Source organism: Meriones unguiculatus (genome assembly GCF_030254825.1).
Source record: "Meriones unguiculatus strain TT.TT164.6M chromosome 13 unlocalized genomic scaffold, Bangor_MerUng_6.1 Chr13_unordered_Scaffold_130, whole genome shotgun sequence".
NCBI classification, from domain to species: domain Eukaryota; kingdom Metazoa; phylum Chordata; class Mammalia; order Rodentia; family Muridae; genus Meriones; species Meriones unguiculatus.
This window is the reverse complement of record NW_026843603.1, coordinates 74,364-80,870: the sequence shown is the minus strand read 5'-3', so window position 1 is coordinate 80,870 and position 6,507 is coordinate 74,364.

The following is a 6,507-nucleotide window of genomic DNA, read 5'->3' as shown; positions in this document are numbered from 1 at the left end:
TCTAGTACACAACAAGGACATTTGTTCAACCATGTTTGCAGTAGCTTTATTTGTAATAGCCAGAAGCTGGAAACAACCCAGATGTCCCTCTGTTGAGGAACTGATACAGAAATTGTGGTACATTTACACAATGGAATACTACTCAGCAATTAAAAACAAGGAAAACATGAAATTTGCAGGCAAAATGTGGGAACTATAAAAGATCATCCTAAGTGAGGTATCCCAGATGCAGAAAGACACACCTGGTATATACTCACTTATAAGTGGATATTAGACATATAATATAGGATAAACATACTAAAATCTGTACACCTAAGGAAGCTATGCAAGAAGGGGTACCTGGGTAAAATACTCAATCTTCATTAAAAAGGCAAATGGAATGGATATCATAAGAGGAATAAAACGGGGAACAGGAAAGGAGCCTACCACATAGGGCCTTCGAATGACTCTATCCAGCATGGTATCAAAGCAGAGGCTGAGACTCATAGCCAAACTTTAGGCAGAGGGAGGGAATCTTATGAAAGAAGGGGGAGATAGAAACATCTAGAGGGAACAGGAGCTTCACAAGGAGAGAAAAACAATCTGGACACAAGGGGGCTTTTTCTGAGACTGATACACCAACCAAGGACCATTCATGGAGATAATCTAGAACCCTTGCACAGAGGTAGCCCCTGGCAGCTCAGTGTCCAAGTGGGTTCCCTACTAAGGGGAACAGGGACTGTCTTTGACATGAACTCAGTGGCCTGCTCTTTGAACACCTCCCCCCGAGGGTGGTGCAGCCTTACCAGGACACACAGGAAGACAATGCAGCCAATCCTGATAAGAACGGACAGACTAGGATCAGATGGAAGGGGAGGAGGATCTCCTCTATCAGTGGACTGACATACGGAAATGGGAGGAGATGAAAGAGAGAGGGTGGGGTTGGGAGGGGATGAGGAATGGGGCTACGGCTGGAATACAAAGTGAATAAACTATAATTAGTAAAACAATAATTTCTCTAAAAGAAGTTCCTCTCTGCCCTTCAAGTTAATAGTTCTTCCCTGCCCAGGGATCTGTCCCAATTCTCACTTCCCTCTCTATCCTTGCCCTGATGAGAAGTGGGAGTTTGGAGAATACCAGAAAAGGAGGAGGAGAAAAAGAGAGAGAGGAAGGAGCCACACATTGGATCTCGGCCTCTAATCTCAGCATTCAAGAGCTGGAAGCAGCAAATGACATGAGTCCCTAACAAAGAATAAAAAGTGGGGGCAGACTCAGATGTTAAGATCATGGGCTGCTCTTCCAAAGGACCTGGGTTGGGTCCACAGCACCTATGTGGTAGCTCATATCAATATGTAACTCCAGCTTGGGGGAATCTGCTTCTCTCTTCTGACCTCTATGTGCATGCATGTGGTGAACAGATACAATGTGAGCCAAACATCCACACACATAAAATTAAAATAAATTTCAAAAACACCTAAAATAGTTTAAGGAAGGAAGGATCTATTTTTGCTCACAGTTTGAGAGTACAGTCCATTGTGGGTGGAAAGTTTATGGTGACAGCATAAGGCATCTGGTCACATCATGTGTGAAGTCAGGAAGCAGAGAAAGAAGTGCCAGCAATCAGCTTTTTTTTCCTCTTTATGATTCAGTCTGGACTTGAGCCCAAGGGGAAGTGCAGTGTGGGAGCTACTATGTCAACACCCTACAAAGCAGGGGTTCAGGTAACTTTAAAATCACACATCACAGTGCATCCCACAGGACACAGGAAATGTCTCTATCACCTACAATGGTGTGATCAGAGCACTTCCTTCTAACTCCATTCTGGGTTTATTCAGTGGTTTGGGCTAGCCTGGAAACCTTGCCAAACTGCATAACATTCTCCTGAGGAACAGTCTTCCAGATTCCAAAGGATGGACTTGCAAACTGACTTCTGTAGTGCAGCACCATCCACTGCTGGGAACTGCCTTGGGACAGCTCTGGAATTCTACCCTGCAGCTGCCTGGCAGAAGAGAACCTGGATTTAGCCAATCCAGGGTGGGGTCAGAAGCAGAGGAAAGCTGGTAGATGCTGTTGCTGCTGCTGTTGCTGCATACTAAGATGCAACACTCTGACAGAACTGGGAGAAAAGGCTCAGAGCCTACAGTACTAAGGACTTTACTTGATAGGCACAAGTCCCCTTCCCACACTTGAAGCTGATGAAAGAGAGACTGACTCACTTGAAGATGAGAGGCATCTGCCATTTCCAAGAGTTGCAGAGTAAAACCTCCCTATAATCAGCTACCGGTTTGAGTGCCACTCCCTACCAGAGCCACATTGGCTTTCAAGATTCCTGAGAGCTATTTTGAGTGGTTTCAGTGCTCACGATCCTGGCAAATTTAGCCATTTTTCAGACAATATTTAGATTCTGACACAAGTGTGAACTAGATGACTTTTCAAGGCACGGCACAATGTTCTGTTTAAAGCTTTTATTTCCTTCTCAGAGCATTCTCAAAGTCCTCTAACCCCTTTGTGTGGCCTCCGGGAAATTTCCCTAAGGTTCTGCACACACTCATGTGGGGACGGGGCAAAGGGAGAGGTAATGAATGAGGGCAAACCCTCATGTGTTTTGGGTCCTGAGGAATGTGGAGCTTGCAAAGACCCTTTGCCTCTGCAGCATATTGAATTTCCAAGATGTGTGGACCAATGCATCATCTGAGGCATTTCATGCTCTCTGGATGTTCTTAAAGTTGGCCTCAAAATACATGGGAGTGTACAGCTACAGTCCCTTGCTCCCTCATGAGTGATAACTAGGAGCTGGCTTGCATGTCAAACCTGTTATGGCTGAAATAATAGCATATCTGCAGCTTTGCTTTAGGTGACTCACTTAAACAGTCTGTAGTGACTAAGATTACAGACTGAACAGACGGAAGGGACAAAAGGCAAATTGCAAAAGTGCTCTTTTTCAGCTCAGAGAAGCCTCACTGTATTTTCTTGACAGCATCCTACTCACCAGACACAACAAGAGACATGAAAGCTGGCATGGCAAACACTACAAAACAATCCTGCCTTAACACTGCCCAACAGACTTCTTGCTCATCAACAGACAAACTTGCTAAAGAAGGCATAGCCTTGTCCACCTGTTCATCATGGATCCTACCCATGTCCTTCTATTGAAAACCTTTCTCAGGCTGCAGCTGTGGTGACCTTATGACTAATCGGTTCATTTGTATAACCTACTGGTCATATTCAGTTCTCTCAGCAATAGCTGTCTCTACTCTCCCAACAAACTCAAAGTGAGGAAGCTGGCTGCGCTTTCTGGCTGGAGCTTTGAGTTTGGGGTAAGGCTTCTGGGGTAAGCCAAGGACACAACAGATGCAAGGAATAGTGGGCTCCCACACTTCTCAAATCAAGTATACCAGTAAGCACTCACCTTATTATTCACCTGAACAGTTGTTTCCCTGACTGGAAAAGAAAAGTGAGACAACCCAGAATCTTCTAGAAATAAGAACTGTCAAGAGTACCTTGGGAGGAGGGGACAATTGAGTCATTACCTTAGACCTTCAGGAGTTTTCTTTCAACTTGGGTTCTCTTAATTTCCATTTCCATGATCCCATTGCTCCCACCCTCCAAGAAAATACTACTTTAATAACTGGCCTCTTGACATGGCTTGTGCCAGGCTGGAAAGTTCCCAAAGCTTTTACACAGCCCTACAGAAAAACAGGACATAAACAAGAAAATGTATGATGTATAAAGAGCAGGCTTGTGAACCACATTAACAAGGGCAAGAGTTGGAGAACCAGACATGGGAGGAAGGGATTTTCCATGGTACGACTTTCTTGTTAGTTTTTTGAGAGTCATTTTTACTCTGTAGGAAATGCATCTGTATTTTGAAGCTTATACAGTATGGCTTTCCATCTCCTTATCACACTCAAGCACTCAGGGTTTGTTTGCCATGAACTGTCCATCTCAGTTATCCTGGGAAGCTTCCTCCTACTCCTCCCTACCTCCACCCACACCAGGACTTCTGAAGATATGTGGAAAGGTGATTGGGCTCAGGTATTCAACAAATGTGCCCTTGTGTATGAGCTGTAGTGCAAGACACAGGAGTGCAATAACTCATACTTTGTTTTATCAGGCACCATCTGATAGGAGAAAATTTCCAAGGTCATTTCCTTAATGCTCTATGTCATTTAAAAAATATTAGATGTGACATTAAAAAGAATACTACAAAAAAAAAACATTTATCAGGCACATTAATCTCTGCCAATAAAAATATTACAATTTAGAGAATTCCTAAGGGACAACAAGAAAGAAACTCTTGCAAATGATTACATCTTCCCGAAGACGGTAAAGAGGAAAATCCCACTTTCTAGAACAGTCAAGATAGCTCATCTCTATCCTCTATGACTCCCATAAGATGACTAAGAGCCCCTATCAGGCCAGTCCAGCTCTCCAGACTGTGAACTCTTTACCAATATCTCCATATGTAACCTAGAGTCTTCCACCTGGGAGTGTTATCTTCACTTCCCGGAAAATGCTTCTTCCTTCATCTGCCTCAGTTTCCTCAAAGAAGACAAAGATAAAACACCCAAAGACATCACAAGTGAACTCCATCTGAAGCCTGCCAGCCAGTTCTACTAGGAAGAGCATTTTTTGCTTCCAGGGTGGGGTGGGATGGGAATGCTAACCTTTGACATACCCATCAGAGAACAGTCCTGTGTGGGAACCAGCCTTCAGTTATGGCTCTTATGCTATAGATGCTCCATGAGGAAGAGATACCCAAACTCTTAAGTCTTGGACCTTGCTTGGGGGTCTCACTGGGCAAGACCCTATAGGTACTCCCTAGGTCCTCTTGAGTCTCAGCAAGCTTATTCTAGTGGATGGTGCACATAGCCATTAAACTAGCTTAACATAGAGCAAGCATCCATGGGACCATACAATTTATCCTAGCACCTAACATAACATATCAGATCTGTTAGTACAGAGCTATATAAACAAACATTTCACAGCCCCCAAATTCTTCAAGACATTTGACAAAGATCAACCAACAAATGTATTTCAAAGAAAACAGCAGGTGGAAGTAGAGGGTTACTTTTTTTTTTTTTACTCTGGCATGGAATGCAAACTGAAAAATGAGCTGCCTTGACCTTTTTTTAAGTTACACAATCAAACACGAACATACAGCATCAACAGCTCATAGAAGAGCCTCCGGATAGGTGGTATACCAGATGGGGATGACATTCATTGCCTTATTGTGTGGCTTTGACTCCAAACAAATGAGCTTATTTTACTTTCCTACATCAAACATGGTCTTGAGGCTGGGAGTGTGACTCAATTGGTAGAGTACTTACCTAGCATCTGAATCCCAGTATTGAATCAACAGCACTGCATAAAACCAGGGTTTCAACATATTCTCAAGATCCCAGCACTTGGGAAGTGGAGGCAGAAGGGTGAGATATTCAAGGTCACTCTCCGCTATACACAGAGTTCAATGACAGACTGAACTTCAAGATATCCTATCAAGAAAAAGAAGGAAGGGAAGAGGAAGGCAAAGAGGGAGGGAAGCAGATAGGCATCATCTTCAGGATGAACTTCTCATCTCTCTACATGGAAAGGGTCATTTCACTTTATCAGCTGAGGAAAACTCTATACAAATCCATTGAATGTAATAAGCGATATCTTTCACAGAAATGTTCCACACTTCATATCAACATTTAATTTTCACTCTGTGTATACATTCAACTACACAAACATGCTGTTAAATCATTTCATGTAGAGAACTGATAGCATGGAGAAAACATTTGGATTGACTAGAGTTGCCATCAGCAGCTTTCATTATGACCTACTGCTCTTGGGTCCTGAAAGAGCCAGAAAATGACATCTGTGTGCCAAAATATTCATTAGAATTCCCTTCTTGGTTATTATTCAGAAAGAAAAGTTCCCTTCTGGCCACCATATTTGGTATTTTAAGAGAGATCATTAATACACCAGATTTTTTTTTTCAAGGATCTCTCAGAAAACAAGATTGTGTGCATACCTTCCAAGAAAACATCTTGGAAGAGTCAAATGTCTGCAAAGAAAGAATCATTTTGCACCATGAAATTCATGAAATTAGCTGGTATTCTGTTTCCAGACTTCCTTTTCCAAGCCATGGTCTCTTTGAATAACTGGTTCTTGTAAGTAGGACTGGAAGTTCTGGGGAGCATGTGTCCAGAGGAACTGCTTAGAAAACATGACTGCCTTTTTCTGTGTCTCTTTGATATTCATCTCTCCCTGAACGAAATATCTTAGAATATTGGAGTTGGGGTGGGGTGTTAGAAATCCTCAAGTCTAGTTCTTGCATATGAATTATGCCAAACCAGTCTATCAACTGCTTCAGCTCTCTCTTCTCAGTTGGAAAAAGAACAGGAATGGGCTGGAGAGATGGCTTAGTGAGTAAGAGTAGTTGTTGAGCAAACACGAAGACTTGAGTTCAGATCCTAGGGACCATGTGAAAATCCAGTGTGTCTGTGCTGGGAGAATGGGGAGGGAGACAGAACAATGATGGGG